The following is a 15,111-nucleotide window of genomic DNA, read 5'->3' as shown; positions in this document are numbered from 1 at the left end:
ATATCGTTGGAAAGCTCTCGGAACGAGGGAACGAGAAGTCTATTTTTGTAGTTAGTTGTAGCACACACCAAATATCTTGAGGGAAGTTTACTTGGGATTTCAGAAACTTTTTGAGCTTGTCAGAAAGAGAAGATTTTCTGCAGGCCAAGTGTGTGAGCCATAAATGTAGAAGATTTGGCAGTTGCCATTGTTAGAGATGAAATCCAAAATTCTTCTCTCTTCCTTCTTGTTCGGAGGTCTTCTCATTTTGTAGGGGTTCCAGAATTTTTGTGAGCAAAGCTCCATATTCTGTGTTTCCAACTCTGAGTTTTTCTTCCAGAGTTTGTATAGTCTAATGTCTTCTTTCAAGTAATTGAGTATATCTTCTTGCTGTAGGTGTTTCTAGTTTCAGGTTTATATGTATGTAAGGCATGCATAAATTCACACAAGATTGTATCTAGATATATATTTCTTTGTTACAAATTAAATCCTCAAGGAGGCTGGAATTTGTCATCTCAAGGAGATTGTTGTGATTGTTTGCAGGTATTCTTCAAAGAAGAATTTAAATTCTGTAATCAATTATAAATAATGGAATATATTTTCAAGATGTGATGATTTTATGAATGAGCTGAGTAATGCATTTATGTAGGAATATTTCAATATGAAGATGGAATTGCAGTAGAAGTTCTCATTTACAGTTGGATGTATGACTCTGTTCCCCTTGGATAAGGCACCGGTCTTGCAGATTCTCAAGATTCTCAGAGATATTTTTAGAAATCAAATATCCATTTACTTTTATGTTTGTAGTTTTAGTTTGTTCCACCTATCTCATGCTTCAACTTAGTTGAGATGTCAATGTAGATCTAGCCCATCTGCAGTAACCTCCTAGTTGTTAAGCCTTTTGAGATTCATCTGCTTTTTGTTGATGTTGCCATATGTGCGTAATGGGTCTGAGTCAATGCATCAAAGGTACACCCACCTAGGTTTTGCAGAGCCTGAAGAGTAGAAGGATTCAAATCCTTGTTATGTTGTCCAAGTCTTGAAGTTCTTCTTTGTATGAAGTTGGCTATTTCATAGATAAATTGTAGGTGAACTTGGTTTGCTCATTTTTGAGAACAACATGGCAAGCCAATTATTTTCAAAGGATACAGTTTTCACTTCATAGATTGGCATTTGAACTTTAATCCCTTGGACTACAAACCTAAAATATTTCCTAGATGGGTTAAAATTCCTTATCTTCCTGTAGAATTGCTTAACTTTGATGCCCTAGTAGAGATAGAAAATGCGTTAGGGTCTTTCATAGGGTTGGAGGAAAAAATCATGAGTTCAACGCAGGTAGAAATACTCATAGATATGGACTATAATGATAAATTCTTGGCACCTTTGGAGTTAATTACTGCCAAAATGACTTACAACATTAAAGCAAAATTTTATGAGGGAGCTATTTTTGGCAATGTGATTTTGGAACCAGGAGATTTGGTTAAGGACTTGTCAATAAAGGCTCCCTTGATTGACTCAGGAGTCAATATTAAATTTGATATTGAGAGAGGAGGTTTTAGGGTGGAGCCTGCATGTCAGGGAGATAAGGAGATTAGGGGTATGAGGTTTTAGGGTTTGAGAATCTACATAGCTAGGTTGTGTCACAACCTCCTTAGGAAGGGACTGGAGCAACAACTATGGATCTGAATACTTTGTGTTCTGGAGGTACAAAGGATGAACGAGATTTTATAGATATGCATGGAGAGGACAGGGAGGCGGATCTATATAACCTGGATCTAGAAGCCCAGGAACAAATTCCTGCTAATTTGGAAGCAGTTTATGATCTCATAGGTATAAACAATGCATTTGATTCAGATTATGAATCAAAGGATGAGAATAATGCAGAAGCTGCTAAAAAGAAGCAAGAAATCATTTCAAAAATACTAGAGTTAGAATTTGGGGAGGATATGGAATCTAATGGTGAGCCCTGGGTCTATAATTTGATTAATGAAGTGGGTATGGATAATCTAGTGAAGTTAGGAATAGCTTTATCCTTTCTAAATAAAGAGACCCCAAATTTTGGGTCAACCCCTAAGAGGAAAGGAAGGAAATCCCTTACGAAATTAAGGTCAAAAGGAGGGGAAGCAGAAGATCAGACAAAGATCACCGATCTTTTCAAGCTGGGAAGGGGAAGTGCCTTTCCAATGAGAAATGAAGATTACAACATGGAACGTTAGGGGATTGAATGCCCCTAACAAATAACACCTGCTCAAGCGTAGCTTAACCCTCTTCCAATCTGATATTGTGATGATTCAAGAAACTAAGTTAAGGTATGAGGACTGGAGATCCCTTAAAATGAAATTAGGCTTGTGGAAAGTGGAGAATAACCTAATTACAGGGGCTACAGAAGGATTGGCAGCATTGTGGGACCCTAAAAGAACTAGGTATGAACCGGTTACTAATAAACTACATTGGCAGTATGGTAGTGAACAATTTACATAATTCAATTAGCTTCCTGCTCATTAATATATATGGGCCTATTAGCACTATAGGCAAAATAAATGTATGGGCAGAATTAGATTCCTTTATGCTACAAAATCCAGATAGTAATATTATTCTTGGAGGGGATTTTAATACTATTTTAAGTCTTACAAAAAAAATAGGGGGTCTACAAAATATATCACAGGCACAAACAAAGTTTGGGGAATGGGTCAATAATAACAATATGTTGGATATTAGGATGACTAATGGTTGCATTAAATGGAACAATAGGAGGATAGGCATAAATTATATAGCAGAGAAATTGGATCGATTTTTCTTCAAGGGAGATCTAGCAGCATTCCAACATTTGATGAGCTCGACCATCTTAACTATGGTAGGCTCTGATCATTTTCCTATCTAGATGGAGCTAGAAGTGGAAAAGAAGCCCAGAAAATGCCCTTTTAAGTTTGAAAATATGTGATTTCAAGATAAGGAATTCATAGATATGGTGGAATGAGGAACAATTTCAAGGTTCTAAAATGTATTGTTTCATATCCAAACTCAAAAAGATAAAATTGGACATGCTAAGGTGGAATAAGGAGCATTTTAAAAACATTTTTAAAGAGAAAGAAACAATTGAGGCTGATCTGGCCAAAATTAATGAAAATATCATCAAGGAGGGTATGTATCAAAACAAGTATTTTAAAGAGAAAGAGTTGCTACATGATTATGAGGATTTATTAACAAAAGAGGAGATATTTTGGAAGAAAAAGTCTCTTGAAAATTGGTTAAGTTCAGGTGACAAAAACACAAGGTTCTTTCACAACAATGTCAAGTACAAAAGGAATATCAATAGGATTAGTAGGATTAGGGGAGTAGTGGCATTTTGGAAGACCTAGGAGAAATTGTTATGGAAATAGTTAACTACTTCAAATCCTCCCTAAACAATTGGGATAGTTCAGATTTAAGATCCCAACAGGAACTTCTCAACTGTGTACCCAAGATCATCTCTGCAGATGATAATAGAATACTTAACAATAGTTTCTCCTTTGCTGAAATTGAGGAAGATATCAACCAGCTACATCCAGATAAAGCTCCAGGGCCAGATGGATTTCTAGCAGGCTTTTTTCAGAAATGTTGGCATATTGTAGGCAAGGATATGTGGGAAGCTATCAAATACATGAGGAAGTTAGGTAGAATTCTTAAAGAAATAAACAATACATTTATTGCACTCATCCCAAAAAAGGAAAATGCACATGCATGAGATGACTTTCGACCAATATCACTATGCAATACAGTTTATAAGGTTTTGTCTAAACCATTAGCTAACAAAATCAAAATATTTTGCCTTCTATTATATCAAAAGAACAAACTAGTTTCGTACCTGGGAGATCAATCCTAGATGGTGTCATTATAGCCCAAGAGGTAATTCACACATTTCAACATAATAAAAACCCTAGCATGTTAATCAAACTAGATATTAAAAAAGCATATGATAGAGTAGACTTGAGATTTTTATGCAAGTGTTTGGAGGCATTTGGTTTTGACAAGCAACGAATTAGTTTGATCTTTAGTTGTATCTCCTTCCTTAGATTCTCTATTTTGATCAATGGCTCTCTTGAAGGGTACTTTGAATCCTCTAGAGGTTTGAGGCAAGGGATCCTATCTCCCCATTTCTTTTCATTATTATGGAAGAAGCCTTTGGTAGATTTACTAGCAAGGCCCATTCTCTGGGCAAAATCAAAGGAATTAAAGTTACTTAAGGTGTTGTTAATATCACTCATTAGCAATTTGTTGATGACACAATGTTATTTATTGAGGGAAGCAAGCTAGACACTGTAACTTTTAGGAAGATTTTAGATCAGTATGATACAACATCTGGTCAAGAAATCAATGCTAATAAATCAGAAATTTTCCTTTTTAACACAACTCAACGACAAGAGGAATCACTATGTCACATCTTAGGCTTAAACAAAGGGAAATTTTCTAGTAGATACCTTGAGTTACCTTTAGAAAAGGGTAGCAGGGTTAATAAACTTTAGGATCCAGTTGTGGAAAAAATGGAAAAAAAATGGAATCATGGAAAGGTAAGTGGTTAACCTGTTAGGATAATCGGTGAACAACTGAGAGGGGAGGGGGGGGGGGTGAATCAGTTGTTAACAGATTATAACTTTTAATCCACAATACAACCTTAAACAAACCAAGTACTGGTAAAGCATATACAGATGTCAGTAGGAACATATATCGGTAAACAATACAACTTAACAATTAACCAGATAATCAATGCAAAGAAACCATACCACATAACACCATGATTTATACGTGGAAAACCCAGAAAGGGAAAAACCATGGTGGGAAGCCTACCCACAGTCAGATGATACTTCTACAGAAAGTATGTGTTACAATGAGGGGCCTGCACTTGTAGGAAGGCACACTGCCTAGAGCGTATTGCTCATTACAAAAGAGTCTCACTGACTATAGAGACGCTACAACCATCTCAAGATAAATGGACAACAATCCAATAGAGTGAACCGCTAGAGCATCTACCATGCTTGATTACAGTCCTGGTTAAGCTCAGTGCCAGATGACTAAATCCTCTTCTGAATCCAATTGTATCACCAAAGATCGATCAACTCCTCTGCCTGAATGATATTACAATATTTGCACATTACATTCCTTGACCATGACCTTTTCAATAACCATGATACTTTACAAAGAGTTTCTACCTCTTACTTATACAAACCCTAAGGCCTAAACTGATTAGGTTGGCCACCTAAAGATATTACAATAAGATCATTACACAATTCCATATTACAATGATATGCCATGTCAGATTAAGACCAAAACAATAATAACAAATCCATAAATCATCTTGAGACATCCAAGTGACGTGTAGAGTACACGTTAGCATGATACTGGTCTATAACCTAGATAGGTACCAGACCTATTCTGAGTCCACCACGCCAAAGCAATGTCTTCAAGCATTTGAAGCACGATCAAAGAACATCTTCAACATCCTGAAATCCATGAAGAAGCTGCACCAACAACAACTATGCATCCTGTCACAATTCCTTAATGAAAGCTCTACCAGTAAAGCCTTAAACCAGTGCCGGTAAGGGTTTACTACAGTGTATGATAGCATTCGATTACCAATCTAATACCAACTGACCAAAACATGCTCATGGAGCATATAACACATAAAATTAAATATACTTCAATGATCCAAACATGCTGGAAGTGTCCAACAGATAGTCTCTTTTGTTGGTAACACTAGATCTTCTACCGGTAAAATTTGTCTATCAGTAACCAACCATAACAACTAGTGTTGACATTAGTGCCAGAAATCTGATAAAAATATCAAAGAAATGATATAATCCTCTGAATCTCAAAGCTCACTACTCCCCCTGAGTAGTAGCACCACTCATCAGTGCCAGAATGAATAATTTCTCTGGTAATGCATGCCAGATCGATGAAAAACTTCATCAATCAAGTCTCTAGCGGAGGGGCAGAAACCCCTAACCTTTCTCTCAAATACTCAAATGATTCCTTAGATAGCGGTTTAGTGAATATGTCTGCAATTTGTTCTTTAGTGTTCACATAAACCAAGTTGATTTCCTTTGTTTCAACCTTGTCATTCAAAAAGTTATACTTTATTGAAATATGCTTAGTCTTAGAGTGAAATACCGGATCCTTAGACATGTCAATAGCTATAGAGTTATCACAGTAGATAACTACCAGTTCACTACAATTTACCCTGATATCCTTTAACATGTGCTTCATCAACAAGACTTGAGTGCAATTAGTTGTTGTTGCAACATACTCAGCTTCTGCAATAGATAAAGAAATGCATGACTATTTTTTGCTGATCCATGAAACCAGTTTCTTTCCAAGAAAGAAAGCTCCACCAGAAGTGCTCTTCCTCTCACCAGTATCACCTACCCAATCTGAGTCAGTATATGCACATAAAGTGAAATCATCATTTTTGGAATACCATAAACCATATTTTGTTGTTCCTTGCAAATACCAAAATATCCTTTTTACTACACATTCATGATTTTCTTTAGGATTACTTTGATATCTTCAAACAATACTTACTGCATTCATAATATCAGGTCTAGTTTGAGTTAGATATAACAGACCACCAATCATAGACTTATACCTTGTCAGATTTACCGGTGTAGAAGTATCCTTGATAGATAATTTCTCACTTTTAGCCATAGGAGTACTTACCGGTTTGGAATTCTCCATACCAAAAATTTTCAACAATTCCCTCAGATACTTAGTTTGATAGATAAAAATGTCTTTGTCAATTTGAGTAATCTGCAAACCTAAGAAAAATTTCATCTCACCAATCATGGACATTTCAAATTCATTCTTCATGTTGTTAGCAATTCCATGCACAATTTATCTTCTCCTCAAAAAATGATATCATCAACAAAAACTTCAATAATCAGAATATCATTATCGATGATCTTATAATATAGATTACTATCAGCACTACCTTTAGTAAAACCAAGCTTCAAAAGATATTTATCCAACCTTGCATACCAAGCTCTAGGAGCCAGTTTCAATCCATATAAAGCTTTCTTCAATCTGCAAACCATATATTTATCACCTGTCAGTGAAAATCCATCAAGTTTCTCAATGTAAACTTCTTCCTCAAGCTCACCATTCAAAAATGCACATTTAACATCCATTTGATAAACCATATAGTTCTTATAAGTTGCATAGGCAAGAAATAGTCTAACAGCTTCAATTCTAGTTACAGGTGCAAATGTCTCACCATAATCAATTACTTCCATTTGAGAATATCCTTTACAAACCAATCTAGCCTTGTTCCCTATAACTTGACCATCCTCATTCAGTTTATTCCTAAAAAACCCATTTAGTCCCAATAACATTCTTATTTTTAGGTCGGGAAACTAAAGACCAAGTTTCATTATTCTCTATTAGATCTAATTCATCTTCCATAGCCTTTAACCAATGTTTATCCTTACAAGCTTCAATAATAGTTTCCGGTTCAACTTGAGAAATAAGACATACCTCTTCATTTTCCAATTTTCTTCTTGTCATAACTCCCTTGTTTCTATCCCCAATAATTTGATCTTCAAAATGACTTAATCTTACATACCTAGGTGTCTTTTGAACTTCAGGTTCATTGCTCTGATCATCAGTCACAGTTGAATTTTTTTATTATGTCGGTGCAACTATCTTAGCTTCCTATACCGGTTGAGGCATTGTCAATTTAGTTATGATCATTTCCACTACCGGTTCCCTGTCATATCATATAGAATGATTTATGTACTGTTCATCCACTTTCACATTAGCACTCTCCACAATTTTTTGCAATTTTATGTTATAACATCTATATGCTTTGCTCTGAATTGAATAACCAAGAAATATCCCTTTATCACATGTAGGATCAAAATTTCCTATTGAATCATCCCTTTGGATATAGCATTTACTTCCAAAAATTCTGAAATACTTAACAGTAGATGTATGTCCAAACCATAGTTCATAAGGGGTCTTACCGGTTTCACCTTTGATGTGAACTTTGTTGAATGTGTAGACTGTTGTACTCACTGCTTCTCTCCAGTAGATATGAGGCAATTTGTCTTCCATCATCATAGATCTAGCTGCATCCAAAATGGTTCTCTTCTTTCTTTCAACTACTCCATTTTGCTGAGGAGTCCTAGGTGCAGATAGCTGTCTCCTGATTCAATTTGTGTCATAATAACTGTTAAATTCATGAAAAGTGAACTCACTGCCATGATCTGATCTTAGAAATTTGATTTTCAATCCAGTTTAAGTTTCAACCTTCTCCTCAAAGATCTTGAATTTCTCAAAAGCTTTAGACTTCTCCCTTAGAAAAGTCACCCACATCATTCTATAATAGTCATCAATAATCAGCATGAAATACCTATCACCTTGAAAGCTTCTAGTCCTTGCTGGACCACATAAGTTAGTGTGAATTAAATCAAATACATCATTAGATTTATCATGTATTCTCTTAAAAGAACTTCTGACTTGCTTACCCAATTGACATTCCTTACATATCAGATTATGAGGCTTCATAATCTTAGGTATATCTCTAATTGCCTTTGTTGAACTGATCTTAACAATACAATCAAAATTAACATGACACAACTTATTATGCCATAGCTGACTCTCATCAATATGAGAAATCAAACATGCCTTATTACTAGTGTTTAAGTGAAAGATATTACCTCCTGTCTAAATACCGGTTGCAATCTCCAAACCAGTCTTGTTAATGATTTTGCATTTTCTATCTTTAAACTGAAGTTGAAAACCCTTATCAACCAATTGACCAATACTCAAAAGATTATGCCTTAAACCTTCTACATAAGAAACATTATCCATGTTATGCTTGCCATCCAAAGAAATAATACCTCTACCTTTGATCATACATGCCTTGTCATCTCCAAATCTGACTTGACCACCATTGTATTCTTGCAGGGACAAAAATTTCCCTTTATCTCCAGTCATATGATGTGAGAGTCCACTATCAATTACCCATTCATCCTTATCTTCAACTTTTGCTGCTAGGGCTTTTTCTTCATTCTTGATAGCCGGTTCCGGTTCATCTTCCTTCAAAGCATAGAACACCCATTCCTTTCTATTTCCAGATCCACTAGCAGAGTCTTTTGTCGGTTAATCTCCAGAGTCATCAGTTACTCCTTCCTCATCTGCTATGTAGCATTGTTTACTCTTCTTGAATCTATATCTATTCGAGTTAGGCTTAAAAGATTTCTTAACTCCTTCCTCAAACCTTGCATTCCTTTTAGGACATCTAGATGCAAAATGACCAATCTTATTACATGCAAAACATTTAAAAGGTGCTTTTCCTTCATAGTTACTTCCAGTTAGTCCTTTAGGTATTCTTCTAGAAAATAAGGCTTCAAGTTGCTCAAGTTCTTCATCTTCTTTCCTCATGTCTTCCAATTCTTTTGCATATAGGGCTTTCCAATCACTTTTTTCGGTAGATGTTGATGATGATGCATGAAAAGCAGGTTTAGACTTTACAGCTCCAGAAGATCCAAATTCTTCAAGCTCAAAAGCAGATAATTTCCCAATCAGAATGTCTTTGTTAACTGAGGTGTTTTCCATTGTTCTTAACTCATTAATTGCAGTTGCCTTCATCTTGTAAGCCACTGGAAGGGCTCTCAAGACTTTGGAAACTATTTCATCTTCACTTAGAAATCCTCCACAACATTGAATTCTCATAACAATCTCATTTACTCTTTCCATAAACACAACAATTCTTTCATTATCTTCCATTTTCAAGTTTTCATATCTTACTCGGTAACCATCAAGTTTAGGAATTTTGATAGTAGGATCACCTTCATTCAAAGTTTTCAATTTGTCCCACATAACCTTAGCCGATGATTTGTCAGTCAATCCCATAATTTGCTGATCAGTAAGTGCACACAAGAGGGCTTCTCTAGCTCTGCAATCATTTTCAATATTCTTATCCAAGTCTGCAGGAGCAGGATTCCCAGATGCCAGATCATAAGGTGTGTAACCTTTCTCAGTGATCTCCCAAATATCCTTGCCAAGACATCTAAGATGAGTCTCCATTCAAATTTTCCATATCCCATAATTTGTTCCATCAAGCTTAGGGATTTCTCTTTTGAAAATAGTTGCTGATGGATTAGTTGCCATTGGATCCACCTCAAGAGGTTAAGCTTTTGCAAAAGAGGACCAAATCTCTGATACCAATTGTTAGGATAACCGATGAACAATTGAGAGGGGGGGGGGTGAATCAATTGTTAATAGATTATAACTTTTAATCCACAATACAACCTTAAACAAACCAAGTACTGGTAAAGCATATACAAATGCTGGTAGGAACAAATATCAGTAAACAATACAACTTAAAAATTAACCAGATAATCAATGCAAAGCAACCATACCACATAACACCATGATTTTTACGTTGAAAACCCAGAAAGGGAAAAACCACGATGGGAAGCCTACCCACAGTCAGATGATACTTCTGCAGAAAGTATGTGTTACAATGAGGGGCCTACATTTGCAGGAAGGCACAGTGCCTAGAGCGTACTGCTCATTACAAAAGAGTCTCATTGACTATAGAGAGGCTACAACCATCTCAAGATAAATGGACAACAATCCAATAGAGTGAACTGCTAGATGTAGCATCTACCATGCCTGATTATAGTCCCAGTTAAGCTCAGTGCCGGAGGACTAAATCCTCTTTTGAATCCAATTTAATCACCAATGATTGACCAACTCCTCTGCCTGAATGATATTACAATATTTGCACATTACATTCCTTGACCATGACCTTTTCAATAACCATGATACTTTACAAAGATTTTCTACCTCTTACTTATACAAACCCTAAGGCCTAAACCGATTAGGTCGGCCACCTAAAGATATTACAATAAGATCATTACACAATTCCATATTACAATGATATGCCATGTCGGATTAAGACCAAAACAATAATAAAAAATCCATAAATCATCTCGAGACATCCCAGTAACGTGTAGAGTACATGTTAGCATGATGTCGATCCATAACCTATATAGGTACTAGACCTATTCTGAGTCCACCATGCCAAAGCAATGTCTTCAAGTAGTTGAAGCACAATCAAAGAACATCTTCAACATCCTAAAATCCACAAAGAAGCTGCACCAACACCAAATATGCATCTTGTCACGATTCCTTAATGAAAGCTCTACCGGTAAAGCCTTAAAATAGTGTCGGTAAGGGTTTACCAAAATCCGATTACCAAGACAATACCAATTGACCAAAACATGCTATGGAGCATATAACACATGAAATCAAATATACCTCACTGATCCAAACATGCCAGAAGTGTCCAACATATAGTCTCTTCTGTTGGTAACCAAAACTTGTCTATCGGTAACCAACCATAACAGCTAGTGTTGACATCAATGACAAAACATCAATACAACACATAATCAATTCATCCATAATGCCAACATAACCAATGCTGGCAGAGCCACATTACTAAAATCAATCTTATCAACAATACCTTCCTTTCAAGTGTCTTGTCTTCATTTGAGCCAAGGGGAAAAAGATAAAATGGAAAGGAAAATGAGAACCCTCTATTGGCATGGGGTTTTTGAGGATAATAAATTGACACTTATTAGCTGAGATAAGATTTGTAGACCAGTAAGCTTACGTGGTATAGGGATTAGGAATATAAGTTGGCAGATAAAAGCTCTTGGGGATAAATTAGTTTGGACTATGTATAAGGAACCACATAGAAAATGGGCAAGAATCCTACAAAAGAAGTACTTGAATGGATTAGATCTGTGTAATATATTTAGATCAACAAACCCACCACAAGGCTCGAGGGTATGGAACTTTATCTTGGATTGTAGAAATCTGATCTTGGATAAATTATCTTGGGATATAGTGAATGGTAAAAAAGCTTTATTTTGGAAGGACTCATGGGGGCGATATGAAGCTTTGGAGAATCTTGACATATCCCCAAGAATCATAGAAACACCACAGAATGTATGGGGGGAACATCTAAAGGATTACGTTGAGTTCCCTAATGGGGACCCAACCTTAGGTTGGAAATGAAAAGACCTAGATAATACACCTCTCACAGCTGAAGAACAATAAGGTCTAAGAAATATTTTAATCAATTAAAATATTACCTTTAAGAAAGGGGAGGATAAATTAAATTGGGTAGGCTCAAACAAAGGAGAGTATAAAGTGAAAGATGGATACTCAAAGTTGATCAAAGCTCAACAATGGGAAATAACGAAGCTTCCTATACAACTTTGTTGGGATAGAAAGTGTCTTCCAGAGGCAAGAATGTTTCTTTGGGAGACACTTCAAAAGAGGATCTTAACTGTAGAATGGTTCAAAAAACTAGGATATGAAGGTCCTTCTAGGTGTCCCGTGTGTGAGCACAATGAGGAAACAATGAATTGTCCCTACTCTTTAGAATGTTGGAAAATGCTACGTGGCAAGCTAAACTGGGAAACTGCATTCTCAAATGATTTATTAAAAGCCATGAAGGGATGACCTGACATTTGTAAGAATAGCTAATATAAGGACTTATGGAAAATATCTCCCTCCATTATGGTATGGGAGTTATGGAAAGAAAGGAATAGAAGGTTGTTCCAAGAAAAAAAGATGGGTGTCATTAATCTCTTCAATAAGATAGAAGTGGCCATAGTATAAACCACTAACAATAGACTAAGATATGATAGGATAGAAGATATACACCTTCTCTAACTGGGATAACGTGATTAGGAAAGGATGGTATGGCCTTATAATCCCTCCCCAATATGGGAAAGGAGGGGTATAAAGCAAGAAACTTAGGAAGCAATGTGTATGGTCGAGGCTAGAATTCGGTTGGCACAAACTCAATTTGAATAGAGTCTCTAGAGGAAACCCTAGTATAGAAGGTATAGGGTGTATTATACATCATTGGGATGGGTCTATTAGTTCAAAGTTGGAAAATCCAATCGAAAAAACTACAAACAATATGGCAGAATTAGATGCGGTCATTGAAGGGTTGCTTCTTGGTATAGATTTAGATATCAAAAAACTGGCCATTGAGGGTGATTCTTAGATTATCATTAACGCTTTGAGAACTAGGTAAACTCCAAATTGGAAACTCAATTCCAAATTGGGAAGAGCATTAGAACTTCTAGATTTCTTTGATGAGGTTACAATTAATAATATCTATAGGGAAGGAAATGTGGAAGTTGACAAGTTAGCCAATTTGGGAGTAGACGACAAGTGTCTCAAAGTTATAATTTAATAATTTGGTGTTAACTCAGAGATAGTGTAGAAGCTCGCGCCATTTTTTTGAATTTGAATTCATAGGAATATTCCTTTTTTGGTGGGTATAGCTTCCTTCATAAAATAGATAGCAGGGCCCACTTGTTAAACATTAGGATGTGAATTAATACATGATTATTACGCATAGATTTCGCATGATCAATCATTAAATGTGACAATATCCACTCATGTCGAAGCATATAAGCTATGTCACAGTGCCTTATAGGACTTGTTAGTAGTTTCCAGATATAGACCCTTTTTTTAGGACTGGATAGGTTTCAATTTCTTCTCATAGAAAAATGGAGTCAAATTTGAAACTTGTCACTACAAATGATAATGGACTTATGGCCTTCTAGGGAGCGGTGAAATTGGAGAGATGGAATAGAAACTTACTGGAATTGGACAATTTTTCGGTCAGGGCTATCCAGGAGATCACAGGAGAATATTTCTTTAACTATGAGCAAATTTACTAGGTAAATTGTGATATCTATGACTTATTTGTTGCTATCTTTCTTTATGTAGGGACTTTGAAGGAAGAGGCTAAATTTCTAGCTAGGAATGTGTTTAAGGAATAATTGTTGGGCAACTTAGATTTAGCCATGGATAGCGCAGACTACAATCTCACCATACCCTTTTTAGAGGATTATGCTGTGGAGAAGAATCAAAATGCGAGTGCAAAAATTAAGAAATGTCCACTGCTTGAGATTAGGGATCAAGAGCTTTTTGATCAAAGGAGGCAGAGTGTGATGAGGAACATATAATTTTTGCTCAAATGGTTATGCTTGAAGGAGGCGAAAGGGAATAAGTGGTGGTTGGATTATCTGGTTGCAGAAGGTTTCCAACTTCCAAAGAATTTTGGGGAGGTGGAAGTGGAAAGGATCCAAGTCATTCCCCCTGTTATTCTCAAGGCTAGTTGGTTAAAAAGGCAGGGACCACTTCATCGAAGGAGGTTGGACCATCTTGTACTACTAAGTTTATGAAATGCAATTATGTTGATCGTAGCATTTTAGAGGAAGACCAATCATAGTCTATGGATATATAGTTGTCGGCCATATGATGGAATTGATTATGTGTTGCATTGATGTTTTGTCATTGATGTCAACACCTGCTATTTTGGTTGTTTACTGGCTTCCGGTAGATGGATTGGATTGGGAAGACTTTGATTGATGTCACCAGTATGATCTGGTTGATGTAATATGTTTGTATGGATTGTTCATATGCTTCTAAAGTATGTTTCAGTCAGTTGGTATTGACTTGATGATCAAATGCTATCTTATGTTCTAGTAAGCTTTCTTTATTAGTCCGGCTGGGTTTCACCAACAGAGCTTTATTAAAGATCTTTGATGTAATCCATAAGTGGTGTTGGTGCAACTTCTAGAAGGGATTCGGGATGCTAATGGTGATTGTGTTTGTGCCTTGATTGATTGGTGTCATTACTTTGGCGTGTGTCAATCTAATTTAGGTCCAGTGCTATCTAGGTTATGGACCGGTTTGCATGAAACATGTTAGTGGATCCTCCAATGTGCTTTCGGGATGTTTCATTGATTGGATGTTGTTTGTTTGGCCTTAGGCCGAGATGCATTATCATTTTATTTTTGTATTATGTAATGGATCTATTGTATTATCATTTGTGTGGCCGACCTAATTGGTTAGGTCCCGGGTTGGTATAAATGTATGTAAGATCTCATTGTAGATCATGTGTGTAGATATATGGATATAGGAAAAGAGAGAATAATGTAATAATCATTTGTGCAGAGGATTTGGTCGATCATAGGTGATCGAGTTGGGTTTATGTAAGAGGTTTTAGACCTTTGGTATTGAGCTTAACTAGAACTATAATTTGGCATGTTTGATGCT

The 15,111-nt window shown here is 36.1% G+C and overlaps 1 protein-coding gene across 1 annotated transcript in view; it reads right to left on the bottom strand.

Annotated features, from left to right (window-relative positions):
• LOC131065959 (probable LRR receptor-like serine/threonine-protein kinase At1g53420) overlaps window positions 1–15,111 on the bottom strand; it is a 165,015-nt gene that overhangs the window by 17,645 nt on the left and 132,259 nt on the right. The gene's annotated exons all lie outside the window — the stretch shown is intronic.

This window comes from Cryptomeria japonica, chromosome 2 (assembly GCF_030272615.1).
Source record: "Cryptomeria japonica chromosome 2, Sugi_1.0, whole genome shotgun sequence".
Lineage (NCBI taxonomy): Eukaryota > Viridiplantae > Streptophyta > Pinopsida > Cupressales > Cupressaceae > Cryptomeria > Cryptomeria japonica.
Note: the sequence above shows the minus strand (reverse complement) of the source record. Positions and strands in the feature narration are given on the sequence as shown.